The following is a 17,818-nucleotide window of genomic DNA, read 5'->3' as shown; positions in this document are numbered from 1 at the left end:
ACCGTCATCACCCATGGGGTGGCCCAGGCAGCTGAGCACATACCGATGTCCTCCAGGAGGTGGCTGTACAGCCTAATCGTTTCTTTCTTCACAAGCAGCCTCTGCCCACAGACGTGGGCTAAATGCCTAAAAATAACGAAGATGCATTTCCTCCGATTTGTTTTCTTTTCTTTGCCTTGTCCCAAAAAGCATTCTGGAGGAGACGTGCAGGGAGCTGATGTGCTGAAAGCTGCTGGGGCCAGCTTGCCCCACTGCCCCGGTGCTCACCCCTCTCTAGGAGCACATCAGGCACAAGGTACCCATGTCACAACCCCCTGCTTTTAGCAAACGTTTCTCGTGGAAGCTGTAAGAATCTTTATGAGCAGCCTGATGTGTCCAGGCTCTCCTCTTCCATGCTGCTCTGGGCAAACCATGAGTTGAGTCTGCTTGGACTTATCTTTTTTACCCCTTGTCGAGTGGACTGTAAACTCCACCAAGTATTTTGCAAGGTGTATGAAGCTAACTAAGAGAGCCATGGGAAGGGCCTTGTGCATGTCTCTTCACGCAGCCAGGCAAAGGCTTGGTACCACAATCCCCTCCAAAACAGATGCCATCACTGGTGCCAAAGGACATGGGGCTGCTGTATGGACTTCAGCGTGCCAAGGACACGGCCAGGGCCATGCAACTCATTTGAGCACAGGATGAAACACACCAAAATGAAGCCAGCTCTTAATTGCTGCAAATAAACCTTGATGTCAGTGCCACATCTACCGAGCATTTGCTTTAAGTGATGCTTGTTTTTCCATTTATTAAATGTACTGAAAATTGGTCCAGAAGTGTGATGACTTCCACAGCTGAAAGAGAAGCTGCAGTCTGTCTGTGGAAGATAAACCTGGTTGCTGGTTGACTTTGGGTGGGATAAAACGTGTATGGCACTGCATGCTGACCAAGAGAGATTTCTCTGCTGCCACTGCACCCACCTCTTGCTTGGGATGGGAGCAGGATCTGGTCCATTCCACTGCCAGGTGGGAATTCCATCATCTCAGAGGGACCTTACTAAAACTGCTGCTCTTACCAGGATACCTCTGCCCAGGAATTGCCTCGGTGCTTCCAGCTTTTGTGTCACAGTTGGGTAACCTCAGCTGTTCTTCCGAGGTCAGTAGTGCACCCACACCAGGGGGCGAACAAAAACCACAGTGAAGACTTCTCCAGTATTTTTCCTGTCCCATCAAAGGTATTTTGATAGACCTTTTCACCTCTCCTCCAAAGTGAGGACACATGGACTGTACAGAGGCATAAAGAGGGTCTTGTTCAGGAAGCACTGTGCTGGGGTGCATCGCTCCTCTTCGGGAAGCCCCAGTACGATGCAGCATCTCTCTTGCAGCTGTGAGACAAACCCCTACCCAGGGTACAAACCTTGCAGGCAATTGTCCTGTCTGATACTCAAAAATACCTCAGACTGTTCAGTCACCCATCAGACACTACCTACTCAGTCTCTGTACCTCAGCAAGGGCACAAGATAAAGGGTCCCGAAAAATTCATGTTTAGGTTCAGTGATGTTTCTGAATTTTGCACCTGGTCACTAAGGCAACAGACTCCCAGTCCTGGCCTTTTGCTGTTAGTATTATTATTAAAACACCGATTTTGAGTGTTATTGTTTTTCATTTCTGTCCCCAAACAACCCCACCCACACTAGCAGTTTATACACCAGACTGCATTCCAGTGAAGTGCTAAAATTAAGCATACTGAACTTAAAAGCAAACTGCCACATCAGTAAATGTAATCTCATTTTAAGAGCTGTCCTTGCTACTTCACGTGAAAAACTTTTTTTCTCACTCTCCCCACCTGAAACCTCTTAGAATTATCCTGACTGAGGAAAAGTGGGAAGCTAACCGTTGAAATGAGCCATGTTGCCTGAGTTTTTAGGCAGCAGCAGTCTATTGGGGCAGACAGCATGAGGGTCCTGCCAGTCCCCAGATGGGAAAGCTCATGAACTAGCTGCCCCCAGACCCACAGGTCCCCTCCTGGCTGTTCTTCCTTTGTGACAACAGCAACCCCTACTTGCAGGCAGTATTGCTGCATTAGGAAACATTAATAGAGAATAAATGGATTTTTCAACTGCAAAGCTTGAAGATTTCTTGGATGTAATCCTGACTCTGCTGTATCTAATGAAAGGTTTTAATTTTCTATCACCTCTTCAGCCTACCCAGTGAGTTTCAATACCCAACTTTCTCACGTTAACCTGCACTCATGAAGTACGAGCATGCAGCAGTCTGCCTGCTACCACGAGAAGCACTGAAAGAGCTGCTGCACAGTAGAAGAACAACTGGGAAGGGAGGAGGGGGAAAAACCTAAAAGCAAAGTCCAGATGCACATCTCGCATGCCCTGGGATCAGCGGTGTGTGACTGCAGCTTATATAGGAAGAGCAAAATCGGATCCAGATCTGGAAACACTTTCAAAGTTCAGGGGGTCTGAGGTGGGGAGAAGTTGGGGGAAGCCTAACTCATCAGTCCTCTGTGCTTGCCTACACCACAGGTCATATATTTATGCTACCGAGCAGAAATAAAAGCTCCCAAACTGCAAAGCTGTAAAGGGAAAAAGGTTGGGGGGGGGAGAGAAAGAGGAGAAATGGAACACACACAATTTACTTTTAAATGGATGAATAAGGCCTCATTGTTATGAATCCCAGTTTACTTTTCCTGGTCAGGCACTTGAAATTTTATTTATGCTTAATAGACTGCATTTGGCATGTGTAAAGATGACAGAAGTGTGAATTATGAACGACCTTTAACCTATTCAGGAAGTTGTAATAATTGAAATAATAGCGAAAACTCACTCCCCGCGAGCTGGGGCCTCGGCTGCGCACTCGGCTACCGCCGCCCGCGGGCTTTGAAGTGCCCTGGCCATCCTGCCTGCCCGCCCTACTGAGACCCACGCCACTCTGAACCCCTCCTCTGTTCCCAGCCACCTCTATTCTCCAGCACCCCAGGAAGGCTTAATCAAAAGATGCTCGTCTGAGGGAGGGGAAAAGCGGCAACGAACAACGAACGCAACTAAAGGCACCCACCGCTACACACACCATGCTCAGCCCAAAGAGGAGTTGTATCCCATGGCAGCCAACTCAGTCTTTCACTCCTGTGCATCCGAGAGCTTTGGGAAACGCTGCACATGCTCTGACACTGACTGGGAAATGCAGATTTTAAGGCAACCTCATCAGTATTTACAAATATGTGCAGGGTGAGTGCCAGGAGGATGGAGCCAAACTCTTCTTGGTGATGCCCAATGACAGGACAAGGGGCAATGGGTGGAAGCTGAGGCATAGGAAGTTTCATTTAAACACGAGGAGGATTTTTTTCCCTGTGAGGGTGACAGAACCCTGGAACAAGCTGCCCAGGGGGTGTGGAGTCTCCCACTCTGGAGATACTCAAAACCCGCCTGGACACGTTCCTGTATGATCTGCTCTAGGTGATCCCGCTCTGGCGGAGGGGTGGACTAGATAAGCTTTTGAGGTCCCTTCCATCCCCTGACATTCTGTGATTCTGTGCTGCTCAGACTCAGCACTGCTTCTATTTTCACCCTCTAAGCAATGCACTGAACTTGCAGCTAGCACCACAGTGGAAAGCAGAAGGTGATTTAGTCCTGCATCACACTGCTGCAAGCAGGAGGACGAAGGAGAGGACCCACTCTGCATGGCATCTTGATAAGGAACAAAGACCCCAAAGGTGAAAACCTAGTAAAGTCCACCAGGACCCACAGAACCCACAGAGCTCCTGCACTAACATGCAGCACTCAACGCGCTCTTGGCCTCTGCCACATGCCACAAGTACATCCACTCCAAACAAAGCAATGCCCCCCATGTCTCAGCCACCTTTGAGGTGCATCACAGGAGAGCGTGTCCTGTGCTGGAGAAGGAAAGCAAATGCTCAGAGAGGCAGTGTGCAAGCTGCCAAGTGGCATTCACCTCTGTGCTGCCTTGGAGCAAAAATGGAACTTGCTTGAAAAGCCAAACAAATGAAATATCCCAAACTAATAACAAGCATTATGTTCAAGGAGCTCCATCAACATTGGGATTTATGGCTGAGAGAAAAATGGGCAGGATGAAGAGCCACAAAACCTCACAACACACTGTAACTAAGCATTTGAAAGGAGAGGTGGGGGGAAAGGGGGAAAAAAAGAAACAAAAAAGTCCAGACAGTGAAGATTTAGTTTTAGATCCTGTGATGAACAACTTCAGCAGCTGGAGAACTGTGTGATGAAAGCTGAGACGGGTTCTTCTTGCCATACTCATGCAAATGCTAAGTGGAAACGAAGCAAAGTTTTTTCAAGGGCTAACACAGAGGACTTCCTCCCCAGCGCTCTGTGAAGTGCAAAGAAAGCTTCGGTAAAAATCCACAGGTGAAACTCAGCAGGTGCTGGCAAGCAAGCAGCGGTGTGGGCACAGGTGGGAGCCCAATGTGGAGGAGGAGACAACCCTCCAATTCACCCCACCAAAAAGGTGGGGGAACACCATGGTGTCTCAGCACAGGGACTGTGAACTTTTTCTGTTCTCATTTCCAAAAATACCCCAAACCTGCTGAAGTGGATGAAGCAGAATGGGCTTGAGCAAGGACACATTCCTGAAGCGGCACCAGAATCCTCGTTTTTTCCATGTTTTGAGGTAAGAGATACCTCCTGCTCCTCCACAGCAAGGAGGGAGCTGCGGGATGTCCCTCTACCGAGTGCCCTCATCAGTGTCTTGGCAGCTGCAGAACACCTCCCCAAGGATACTCATGATTTCCTCCGTTGTAGGTGACTTGGTCTCTTTGAAAGTCCCAGATCCAGGCGAGAAGCTCTCCCATCCAGCTGAGCTGCTCCAGCCCTGTGAAATCTGTTCAGGGGTCACCGAGCATCCACACCAGACAGTGAGTTTTGTGTGTCCACTCATTTACCTGAGGTGACCAAACCATGCAGACGTCTTCTAACAGCCTGCCTTCATTCATGACCCACACAAAGTTCTCAGTGAGTTTCAGCCTCGTTCCAGCTCTGTGGATATCTATAATCCTCTGTGTACTCCGTCTGGCACGTAGATGGGTATGATTTCACAGCTCCCATCACAAAAAGGTATTTTTGCTTAGAGACAGCATGCCTTACGGCTTCCATTAAACATGAATCATCAATGAAAAGCTCCTGCTTTGCAGAAATGGCAATAATTAGTGGCCATTTTGGTTCTAAACAACTTCTTTTAGGTCACGTCAGGACAGGTCAACGCTGACAGTGATATCACCAAGAGCACATCAAGCTCCAGATAACACCAGTGGACATAAAAGCCCAGGCAGGAATTTCACCCGCAGCCTCAGCTCTGACTAAGTGGAAAATCACCACTGATGAGGTCCTTGTTTCATCAGCCTGTTATGGTAGACACAGCCATATGCCAGCACAAGCCCACTCCACTGGAGACAGATTTTCAGTGGGAGCTGGATTAAGCTTTCTTTGCTCAATAAACTAATAACTCACACGAAGGATCACAGCAGAATAGGGCCCCGCATGAGCTCAGTGTGCATGTGCCCTCCCGACCCACGACAGCCCAAAACCTTCATTTCTCTCTCTGACAAAGCAGTCACAAAAGTACTCCTTAAACACACAAGGTGTGCAGGTGGCTGTGGTGCTAGGGCTGCTGGAGGAGGCTCTGCCCTCCGCTCTTGGCTGCAGAGCCGGGGCAGAGGCAGTAAAACCTGAAACATGAAGCTGTGCCTGCAGATTAAAACCAAGTTTGTAAAACGTGCGAGATGTGATGGGACCTGGTGAAACCTACAGCAGCAGGCTCACTTGCAGAATTTTATATTGCTGACATCAAGCATGTTGTTAAGAGTCTAATACTACTGGTTTTTCTCCTGTTGCAGCGGTATAAACTCAAGCGTAAGGAAATAAAACAAAGCATGCACAAAAAAAACCCCAACCCCTAAAAGCTACTTCAGCACACGCAGCAAACCAAAACCTCAGTACGCTGATCCTGAGCCACTTTTGAGTTTTCCATGGATAAACCAAAGAGAATCTGCAGGAACTGCTCTCTTGAGTGGGGAAGAGACCTCCAAGCACAGTTTCACAGCTTTATGTGGCTGTATGGCTACATAGCAATGAGCAAGATCAAAATGATATCCAGGAGGTTTAACTTCGACTGTTTCCAACTGTATGTCTTAAAATTGAAAAAAAAAGGGGGGAAAAAAAGAAAGAAAAACAAAAATCTACTTTTTTATAGGTTGAAGGTGACTCCAATCCCAGCCTGAAAATGTGCCTGGAACATGTGACAGCCCCCGACACGTCACTGCTGTATTTGCAACTGCACTTTCATTAACATATATATCTTAAAATAATGCTTTAGCTGAGATGACAGCGCTGCCAACAAGCCCAACAGGGCTAATCATTCTGAAGTCATTAAAAAGTTGAACTAACAGACATTGAATGATAACAGAGGGGAGTCGTCCAAGTTAGCAGAGACTGGTATTGAATCCCAACTGACTCTGAGCTGAAAGAACACATTCCAGGGCAGTAACAGTGACAAGACTCTGCACACACTGCAATCTTTGGGGAAAGGAAAAAATGAGAGTGCCCTGTTTGTGGAATTTTATTATTCATATACATCTTGAATTACACACACAGAGGTTAGATTGGGTATGACAAGAGATAACAGGAAGACAGTAAAGAGAAATCCTAGATCAACCTTGTTTGAAATTGAAAGAAAAACAAACAACAAACAACAAAAAAAAACTCAAAAACCCTCAAAAAACGCAGCTTTTAAACCCTACTCCACCTCCAATCAACTGAAACAGGAGTTGCATCCAGCCTGCATGTTTTGACTGCATCCTACCATTATCGAGCTGTTCATCTTTAGCAAAGCTCATTTATACAGCCATAAGAAAGAGCTCAGGCCTTTTGTGAAGCTGATCCTAAGTGATGAAACCTAAGCTGAACCGTGAGCCGGGGGTGGGGTGGTATGTCTCTGAAAAAACTGATAGAGAAAACAACCAAAAAATGTTTTTCTTTCACTCTTTTTGTTAAATACAGAAGGCAGAGCTTAGCAGAGCGCTGGCTTACACATGGCCCTCAGATTCTGCTAAATCCTGCCTCAAGCAGTCTGAGGATCATACCTGTCTGTCAGTCAACCTTGAATTTAGTAGTATAAACTTGTGGGCAGCATGAGGCTAGGAGTGCTGGCAGGATCTTTTACCTCTTCAGGTACAGCACAATGTTTGCTTGTGAATTTTACAGATGAGTTGAAGCAATTAGAGGTGAACAATTACTGCTGATCAAGTGTCTGTGCCTTGGGAGCAAGCAGCATCTCTCGCAGTGGGGATGCTCCTTGTGTGATGAGAGCTGCTGAAGTGCTTCTTATTCCAGTGGGAACTTGGGGGGAACTAGAGTGCCTCCCTAAGCCCTGCACCCAGAACTGGCTGCAGCTCCAGTGAGATGGGGTCTTCTGTCTCAGCTGGGCTTTAGCACCGCTACTCTCCAGCTCTAGCTGCAAGCACATCCTTGGGCTTCACATATTATTTTCCCTTCCTTTTTTCTCCCTTTTCCCTTCCGTCACCCCCATCCCAACCATTTCCACTTTTATCCCCTTTTTCCTATGCACTAGAGAGGCCAAATGCCCCAAAGGCAACCCCACACAGCCTATACCCAGGCATACAGGCACGCTCAGTCCTGACTTGCATTTGTCACTCCTCGTACACGCACACGTTTGGCCATGTAATGTCCATTTCCCAGTTTGCCTTCCTATTATATTTTATATTACCTCTGGTGAGCTTGTGCCAGAAGAAAGCAGAAGGAGGAGCTGTTAGAAAGGCTTTTTCACTTTAAGATTTCGAGAGCACATTTTTAGCATTAACTTTTCAGGCTCTGGTCATAAAAACGCTGGAGTACGCGTACAGTTTTGTGGGTAAATGTGCAGCGTTTCCAGAGGGCCAAGTGAACAACAATCTCTTGCTGACAGCGCCCAGCTCACTACAAGCCACTTGAAAGACAACCAATTCTTAATTTGCAAATCTCAGCAACAGCGAGCTATAAAAATATAGAATTATGAACAGCACGATACTCTGCAAAATAAATAACAAGCCTCCAGCGAACGAAAGAAATCATTGGCAGCAGTACAGCCACCATTACCAAATGTCAGAAATGTAAACACTAAAAAAGAGAAAGTTAAAAGCACCATAACCTTCCTTCCCAAAACGTCAAAACTCGGGTGCGTGGCTGCGCTGCAGAGGTAGATGCTGGTGTTTCAGCCTGGCAGGCGTTTGCCGTTGCAGATCACCAACAGCAAAGACAGTAAGTCGCTCTGACTACTGCAAGTGATTCCACTTCTAATCTTTCCTATCTATGCCAGCTCTTATTAAACATAAAATACTTGAATTTGCTGTTTCAATTTACTTAAGCTTCCTCTTTGTATCACTGCATAAATACTCTGCATGCAGGGAATTCAATGTTTTTCAGTGCGAAGCATATTCCAACTTGGAAAATGTATTTTGCATTTACTAATAATCTTTATGTCTTCTTTAGTTAAATCAGCTGCTATATATACATAAAATAAAAAGGAACTGTATCTTAGTTGCCTGGCTCATTCTGCATTAAATGTGCTCAGGGCTGGATCATAAAAGTTGAACATTGGGGGAAAAAAAAATCGTTAAAAAAATCCTCTGTCAGGGTTTCTGGGGGAAAAAAAAGGGTCCTTAAACCAGCTTTAATCAACCACCTTGCCTGAGCAAAATACATAAAGCTGTGGTGGAAATAGCAGGGCTGTCTCACATTCATTTCCTATAAGGGATTTGATTAGAAAGAATGATTTCTAATTGAAGCTTTGTGTCTGGTTGTGATTCTTCTTTCAATACTGTCAAGGCAATTAAATCAGCTAAAGATAATCTTTAACGTTCACCTGATGCAGTTAATTAAGGGGTGAAAAATGAAACGCTGATTAAATGAATCAAACCCTCTGTTGCAGGTAGCAAAGTTTAAACTGGAAACAAGAATTCACCACCAGTTGTTGCTTTGCTTATAGAGACATTTTACTTTGAAAGCAGCACAGCTTTAACCTAACTTCACCCACTAAAATATTTCATAACGACATGTATTATCCGCAGACTAAAGCGAGCTTTCATTTAAGAAACACCTAATAACTCATCAGCATAATTGAAAACAAAATGCTTCCCTACATCCTTCCTCTGTCTATCCCAACCTTTTTACCAGCACACTCGGGTAAATAATGTTTCAGCCCAACAAAGAGGGGATTTAAGCACAATAAATGTAAAGAAAAAGGAAAACCACTGAAGATCCGAGTTCGACATACAAGTATTGCAAGTTCCAGCAAAGCGTATGGGAAGGCATAAAAATATTCATGCACGTGTGCATTCAAATCCCAAGCCCCACACACGCAACTGCAGCAGCAGCACTGTCAGTTCTGTGTCTTCCCTTTCCACCCCTTCCATTAATTTCGCATTACAGCTTCCCATCAACTCAACGGTTCAACGCAGCAACCCAAGGGCACTGCAACGGGAGCCAGAAAATGCTGCTAGCTCAAAACCAGCAAATGTTAGCTTTGCATTCCTAAGAAAGCAGTCCAAATTTTTATCAGGTACAGGATTAAAATTAAAATGCAAGTTCTTGTTTGTGCACTGAACAACAACATGGAGAAATAGGAAACTCTCAGTATCTACAGTCCACAACCAAAATGATTCTATTCTGCATTTCACATCTACGCCTTATCTTTTGCCACGAACAGCAAACAGGCCAAAAGCTGTTGTGAAGTGCTGCTGGGTTTTTTTCCATCCCAATCACACCTTAAAGCTCCTAAAAAAACCCCACCAGTAAGCCCAGAAAGTGAATGCCACATACCTGATCACTTATTTGACATGCAACAAGGTTGTGCTGATTGTAGCATCCAGCAAACTTGATATATTTGAGCCAGTTTCCTACATCTGGTTGACTGGCATCTATGCAGAACTTCACATTGCAAAACTCATCCAAGATCTACAAGGAAGAACAGGAAAGAGTCAATCTTTCTGTCGCTGTCTGGGCATGCTAATCAAAAGATAAATCACAGGTTCCAGATAACTACACAGATTATAATTATTATAATAATATTAAAATGTTTATTCAAAAACATACTTTTCTTGAGAAGCTTTTTTTTTAGGGTCAGAATAGAGACACAGTAATAAAAGGGCAATAGATACACTGAAAATGTCTTGACATTTACATGTAATCAAGATGCTCTCTAATTACTGCTAAAAAACATTGTTAACTTAAGAGAAACCTTGTTTTCTATGCACTCGTCAATGACTCCATCTAAAATTACTATTTAAATTAAATATGATTCTGCCAGGGAACAGAACAAATATTATTAAAATAGGTGGTGTTCACTTCATTTGAGGTTTCTGTTTTGTTTCAGCATTTACATTGTTTGCAGCAATCAGTTCGTGGTTGCTGCTCTGAACCAAACTTTATCTGGTAGGCAGAGTTATTCAGCTCGTTTTAATATCACACTTCCCCAACAGCCCTTCTGTGCAACACTTAAATCACTCCCCTTAATTGAAGCAAATAATAGAACTCCCAATGCCAAACTAAAGAAAACAAGTGGAAAACAACATAAACACTCATGCAAAACAGGGCAACATTCAATACGTACCAATAAATGGCCCCAATTACGTAGACAATAAACAAATGTAATGGGATTGCTCGTGGACAAGCTAAAGAGGAGATTCTATTCTAACATTATGACAAATTGCTAATCATTACGTATGACTGAACTGCATTATTCATTTACAAGCTTTACCACCGGCCTGTCCCAAACTTCCCACAGCATCCCAGTTTGCTCACTGCAACGTTTCTAACTTCTACGTATTGGCACCGGCAGCAAACCACTCCAGTTTAATATAATAATAAACCCCCCAAACAACAAAACCAAAAACAAACTTAAAACGCACGCTCCAACCGAAAAGCAAAGGGAGAAGGAAGTTGTTTCGCCGATGGGAAGCGTTTGCACCCCCATCCCGCCGTGGAGCGCTGCTGGCCGGTGCCGGCTGGCCGGGGAGCACGGCGGCTGCAGGAAAAAACCCCACGGAAGTTTCCTACCAAGGGCTCACCGAGCAGCCCGAGCCGCGCACCGGCATTCATCAAACACGTCCCGCGGAAAGCTGCTCTTTGCGCTACGGCGGCCGCAACCGGGGTCAGCGCAGGTACCGCGGGTGGTGGCCGGGTCACTGCACCCGGCCCCGCAGCACCGCAGCTGCCCCCACACCCTGGTGCCAGGATCAGGCCTATCCGGGGAGAGGGGGGAGCGGCGACTGCGTGCCCGGGACTGCACTGAGCATTGCCTCGGGACAGGCGGGATCATCCTCTCTCCTCAAACAGCCTTCCCTACACATATACAAAAAAAAACCCCAAACAAACCAAATCCCTCTACCCCCTCGCCCCCCCCCCCTCCTCCGTCACCCCAACTCCCGGAGGGGCCCAGGGAGCAGGGCGCGTTCCATCCCCCGCGGACGCGCCCGCACCCCTGATGAGTTTTTTGGAAGCGGTGTATTTAATTTGCCCTTTCAATGCAAACTCCGAGAAGGGAGGCGGGGGTGCCTCACCCCCACCCCCCGGGGCGCGGAGGAGGGTCTGCCTCGGGGCCTGGCGGCGCGGCTGGCACCGACGAGGCAGGACGGCCTCGTCCCGCGGGGCCACGAGCGCGCTCGCCGCTGCTCTTACCTTGTATCGCCGGGAGCCTGCGGGGGCAGGGAGAGAAGGAGGAGGGGGGGAAGAGGGGAAAATATCCTTCAGGCAGCTGGAAGCAACATCTCGGCGTCAAACACGGGCAGAGGCCGTGGCCGTCGGGGTCCGGGGCTGCGGAGGGAGCTGAGCGGACGCGATGCGCTCCAACATTTGTCGGGGGCCCGGGATACCGGGCGGGAACGGGGAGGCTGCCGGCCCCAGAGGGCTCAAGGGCGGCGGGGCTCGGCGGCTTTCTGCCAGTTCGCCATCACCTTCCCCTTTCGGCCCCTCCTGGTCTTATCGGATGAGTTGGGGGGTGGGGGGCGGTGTGTGCAAAGAAAAAAGTTACCGGGAGAAGAAGAGAGGAGGAAGAAAAAAACAAAAGAGAAAGAGTCCCCAAAACACACAACCAGGGGTAGAAAAAATAATAATAGCAAAACAACAACAAAAACCACCAAAACGCCACCGCGCACCGCTCAACAAAACAAACTTCTTTCACTTCTCCGCCGGGGATGGGAGAAAAGTGTGCGTGGGCGGGCGGCTCTCCCCCTCCCCACCCCCGCAGCCTGCCCGCGGCGCTTCTTCCCCGCCGCACCCCCCGGGCAGCGCCCGGCCCGGCCCTGCCCTGCCCGCCCCCCCCCCTCCCCGCCCACCCCGTCGGGTCCTGCCAGCCTCGCCGCTCCCGTTTCGGGTACTGTCTCTTTAAAGCGGGGCAGCCCCGGTCGCGCTGCCGGCCGTCCCCATCTCCCCCTCACTCCTTCCCAGCTGCCCCCCCGTCCCATCCCGGGCGGTGGCGGCGGCGCTCCCGGCGCGCTTAAAGCGACAGCGGCCCCGCGGCCCGGGGTCAGCGCCGGGTCGCGGAGGAGCGGCCCCGCCGCGGGGGCTCACCGGCAGCCGCCCCCCCACTATCCTCCCAGCCCAGCCCGATTCGAGGCTGCCGCGATGTTGTGCCGTGCCTCCCTCAGGCCTTCGCTGTTCAGCCTCTGTTTATACACCGACCGTCCAATGCCTCCGCCGCCACCGGGCCGCTCGCCTCCCACTTCTGGGAGCGCTGTCGCGGCAGCCCCGCAGCGGGACCAGAGCGGCGCCGTGACTGCCTCGACGGTTCCTCCCGGTACTTCGGGAGCCAGCGCGCCCGGCTCGTTATCCCAGTTATTCTCGTCATCGCCGTCACTGTGGTTATTAATATTTTTTTAAATGAAATGCAACTTATTTTATAATTTTTCCCCCAGCTTATTTCCTGGCGACCCCATTTGGTGCCGCGGAACCGTTTCCCCGTTTAGCCAGTGCTTCCAAAATGTTTGGGGTTTTGGGTTTTTAACTACTGTTCTTTATATTTGTTTTTTATTTCTTTGGTAACGAATCCCATGAATGGAGCCGGCGGGAGGCTGGGCTCTGCTCGCCGACCGGGCCCGCTCCCGCCCGCGGGACAGCCGGAGCCCCCCCGGGGTTCTCCCGGCTTCACCGAACAGCCCCAACGACCCCACCGCGACTCGCACCCAAAAACCAGCCCGCAAAGCTTGGCACCGGGCACCGAGCGGGCTAACTCCGGCAGGATCCGTGTAATTGGGGGAAGAGCAGGAAAAAGAAGAAAGTAAAGAGGGCTGAGCTGTGTATTTATTGCACGATCAGAAGTGCCACCCACTTTTTTTTATTTTCTTTTTTTTTTTTTTCCTTTCCCCAAGTGCAGATAAATTTCTCAGACGAAAAGTCGATTTTTCTTTCTCCGGAGGGGGGAGGGGAGAGGGTCGGGGAAAGAGGGCAGGGGGAGGGCGAGAAGCCGGGTGACAAGAGATGATGATTAATTCGTCTCAGCGGCCGGTTATCTGTGACATTGAACTGTTATTTCAGATAATAGCTATTGTTCGAGGAGGGGAGGGAAGAGAGAAAGGGAGGGGGGAAGAGACAAAAAAAATAAAAACAACCAAAAAACAACCACCCCAATCCGCAGGCAGTGGTGGTAGGTAGGACAGGATGGGAAAAAAAAAACCAACCCTTTGTCAATAACCTCAAAAAACCCGGTGGGAGATTCCCACAGAAGCCGGGCTTGAGAACCGCGTTGCCCGCCCGGTTTTGCCGGGCCATTGATTTCCGCCCTCCCTCCGTTCCACCATTGTTGGAGTTTGGGTTTGGGTGTTTTGGTTTTGATTCTTTTTTTTTTTTTCCCTTTCTTTCTTATTATTGGTTGTTGGTTGGTTGTTGTGGGTTTTTTTTTTCCCCTTTCTCTCTCTGTCTTCTTCCTTTCTTTTTTCCCTTTTTTTTTTCCCCTTTATTTTTAATTTAGCCATAAATTGGACCGGCTCGAGCTATGAGCTGTTCTATTTTCTTCCTGTCAGGATGAGGGATTTGTTTTATGATGCATTGTGTATTAAATACAAGTAATCTGGGAAACTGATTGCTCCAGCCCATAGCCCTGATCAGAGGCCCCGATAGCAGCTCCAGCACCCCCCACCCCCATACACACACAACAAGCACCCTCCCCAGGCTTTGCTACAAAAGGAGGAAACGCCGGTGGATAAACAAAAGGGCCTCCCCGGTACCGGCAAAACGGGGCCGGAACGCACCGGGGCTATGCCGGGGCTCTGCCCGCCACCGCTAGGTGGCGCTCGCCGCCGAGACACTGGCGCGGAGCAGCAGCCGCCGCCGCGGGATGAAACCCGGGAGCGGGAGGTTAGAGGGCGGTGCGGGGCTGCTCGTTTCGAGGGGCTAACGTCGCGGGGTTGGTGATTTCACTTCATGTTCCACTGCTGGCGGTTCGGCCGGAGCCCCGGCGGACCGAGGGGAGCGCGGGCTAAAGAGAAGGAAGGGCTGAGAGAGCTGGGGCTGCTTAGCCTGGAGGAGATTCCCGGCGCAGGGCAGGGAGGCGCGGAAAGTCTTATCAGTGCTCATCAGTATCTAAAGGGCGGGGGTCGGGAGGATGGGGCCAGGCTCTTCTCGGTGGTGTCCACTGAAAGGACAAGGGACAACGGGCACAAATTGGAACACAGGAAGTTCTACGAAAAGACAAGGGGAAAAGATTTTCACTTTGAGGGTGGCAGAGCACTGGAACAGGCTGCCCAGAGAGGTTGTGGAGTCTCCGTCTCTGGAGGCACTCAAAACCTGCCTGGATGTGTTCCTGTGTGATTTCCTCTAGGTGATCTTGTTCTAGGAGGAAGGTTGGCCTAGATGATCTTCAGAGTTCCCTTCCGACCCTTACCATTCTGTAATGCTTTGACGAGGAGGAGGAGGAAGAAGAAGACGAAGGGAAGGAAGACACAAGCTGGAGGGGTTGGTGTCAGGGCAAGGTGCTGGGCAGCGTGGGAGGTGTAGGGGGTTGAGCCTTGCCTCACCGCTGGTCGTGAACGGGACATCTGATCTACACACAAACATCCATTTTCCTTCATTCAAGGAAGAATCTTTTAAACATATCCGTTGCCTTTTCCCTCTCCCCTTGGACAGTTTGATAGGTGCTTCAAGAGGCCCCAGAATTTCCACAGGGTCCCTTTTGCAATTGTTTATTTAAAATAAGTCGCTGTATTAGTGGAGGCAGTAAGGAGTTAGTGCTGGAGTCTGCTAGTAATTCCCACCAGGCTGTAAACTGATGCCTCTTTTAAGCCTTTAACTTCATGGTCGTCCCAGAAGTAAAAGTTCTCATAATGGAGACCCTATGGGCATCGTGCATTCCAGCACATCATTAAAGCAAAGCAAAGCAGCTCAGCCAAAGCCAGATGAAATAACTGCACTGTCCACTTTTAATGGGCTTCCTGTGGACAAGCACTGCCGAGGACAATGGCGCAAAAATCAGACAAGTCGACGGCGCTTTTCCAGAATACCAAAAACGTTCACATTAGGCTTAATATTAGCCTTAGGTTTATAGAGCAAGCCACTTCATAACCACGTTTTTAAGTGGGGTTTGATGTTATGTTTCTCAAGGTGACTAAACGCAGCACTGAGCATCCTGACTAACACTGCGGTGAGCGTTTAAAACACTGGGCGAGTGTTATCAAGGCAGGAGGGAGAAAGGAAAAGCAAGGCAAAACAAACACACAGAAAAACAACAGCCCTCCAACGTCTCCAAATACTGTGGAACAGACCCGGGAAGGCAACGACGAGCACGAAAGGCGACGCAGTCTCTGCACTTGAATTCCTCACACCCTGGTGTGGCAGATATCAAGTGAAAAAAAAGAGCCAAAACGAAAAAAAAACCACCCCAGGATCAAACGAAAACACAAGTGTTGCTGCTTATTTCAGGAGGAAGAGCTGGATCTCATGTGCAGGAGCGGTGGTGGTGGGCATCACAGTGCTGCTGTGGCCCCACCCCGTGCCGCTACCCTGTCCCGGCTGCCCCTCTTGCCCTCCACATGCTGCTGGGTTCTTCCCTCCTGGCCAAAAGGCAGTTTTCGAGCGAGGGTGAGGAGGAGGAAATTAAAGGTAAAAAAAAATGTAAATAAAAAATTTCCCTTGGTCTGGAAATGGGCCCAACTGAAAGCATGTTAATCTCCACCTCAGTAATTTGGTTCTTCTGGAGAAGACAGAAGCCCTGCTGCTGTGCCCTGCACTTCATAAATCACGTCTTTATGTGGACAAGGTCAGGGCACCTAACAGCTCAGACATGGGCCTTTGCAGTGGCTCGGAGGGCTCCGGCATGTTTATTCTCTCACACAGATCTCTGAGGAGCAGTCCAGCACGCTTCTAATTACTTTTGATTATTTTCATTTGCTCGGGTCAGGCTGGCTTTGCCAGCACTGCTGGAGGGTGAGTTTCCTCCCCCCCCCCCCCCCCCCCCAACCCGTCTGCAGGACATGAGGGAATCAGCAGCACCCCCTTCCCCAGGGCAGCAAAGGGCTTTGAGGACCTCCAGGGCTCACCCCTAGACGGGGGGGGGGGGATCCCCTTTCTGCAAAAGCCCAAAACTTCCAGCTGTGATAGAGACACCCACTGGGCTGTCCTGCCTCCACAGCTAGGCAGAGAGGGGCATTTACCAGTCCAAAATGAAGAGCATGTGCAGAAAAGACACACGTGCCCCCCCCTGCTGAAATACCAGTTGCCTTGGGGGAAAGAAAATAAACGAGCCCATAGCCTTGCAAAAAAAATACTGGAGTGGTGCATGTGCAGGTGATAAAAACTGTGAAGGACCTGTGTGACTCCTGTGGGGACAGGGCCGTGCTCGGGGAACTGCAGAGGACATGCGGCCCCCAGCTGTGCGCAGAGACAGCACATGTTTGAGTCCGCTCTCGGGCTGCTCTGAGACACACACACGCACCCCACACACACGGTGCTTTATTGCTGGCATGAATAAATACGTATGGTGAATGCATGGCACCCACCTGCAGCAGATGCATGGCAGATGCATGCACGTGGTGCCCGGTGCTGGTAGGGTTCAGATGTGGGTGAAGCAGCCCTTGTGCACTCAATCCTGCTGCTGCCCACTTACACCGCAGTGCCGCTACTGGCAGAAGCCAAGTGACTACCCAAGCACTGATCAGAAAGACTCCACTTTTTCTCTCCTCTTAAAATCCATGCTCTAAAATAACATGTTCCTTCTTACCCCAATCTCAGCTCGGCAGCCCAGCCCCACATTCTCATCTCCCATTACCCTGGTGCGAGCAGAGTCCCAGCAGACTCCATGAGCTCATGTCCTGACTGGTTCTCATGCACGTAAACCACTGGCCTGCCAAGCACCAGGCACTGCCACATGTGTGCCAATGGTTACATTGCATCCCACTGGTGAGGGTCTCCCTGCAGACATGAGTGATGTCATGACAACTGGTGAAAGAAAACTTCCCAAGCAGAGGCTGCCTAGTGGAAAGGAGCTTTCTGGCAGTCAGTGAGCTGTGCTGCCAGAGTTTGAGCTCAAATCTTTTTGCATCTCAGGCATTACTACCAGGAAAAGGGAAATCACAGCAGTACCCCTTCTCCATCAATAAGGAAGATGTGAAAATGGCTCAGTGGTTAGAATACAGCTGCCTGGGAGAATCTGCTCCTGCTTTGGGGAGGAAGGAAGGCTTGGAAATCCTGAAGAAACTGCCCTTTTTCACAGCAGGAAGAGATGTTATTATGCCTTATTGGAAGCACACCATGCCCTCACAGCCAACCCCGAAACATGATGCCAGGAGACACCGTGCTGTTTGCCTGCTCTCG

At 49.2% G+C, this 17,818-nt stretch overlaps 1 protein-coding gene across 7 annotated transcripts in view; it reads right to left on the bottom strand.

Moving 5' to 3' along the window:
- The window catches only part of MECOM (MDS1 and EVI1 complex locus), a 56,377-nt gene extending 44,598 nt beyond the window's left edge, over positions 1-11,779 (bottom strand). For 4 of the 7 annotated variants that reach the window (XM_064165000.1, XM_064165001.1, XM_064165005.1 and 1 more), the window contains exon 1: positions 9,839-9,916. The gene's annotated coding sequence lies outside the window, so the exon portion shown is untranslated. Of the gene's footprint in view, positions 1-9,838; positions 9,974-11,695 lie in introns of those variants that run through there. The other 3 variants (XM_064165002.1, XM_064165003.1, XM_064165004.1) reach the window with 1 other exon arrangement.
- Between the last annotated feature and the right edge of the window lie 6,039 nt (positions 11,780-17,818).

This window comes from Pogoniulus pusillus, chromosome 26 (assembly GCF_015220805.1).
Source record: "Pogoniulus pusillus isolate bPogPus1 chromosome 26, bPogPus1.pri, whole genome shotgun sequence".
Classification (NCBI taxonomy): Eukaryota; Metazoa; Chordata; class Aves; order Piciformes; family Lybiidae; genus Pogoniulus; species Pogoniulus pusillus.
The sequence above is the reverse complement of the archived record's forward strand: the minus strand, read 5'-3'. Positions and strand labels throughout refer to the sequence as shown.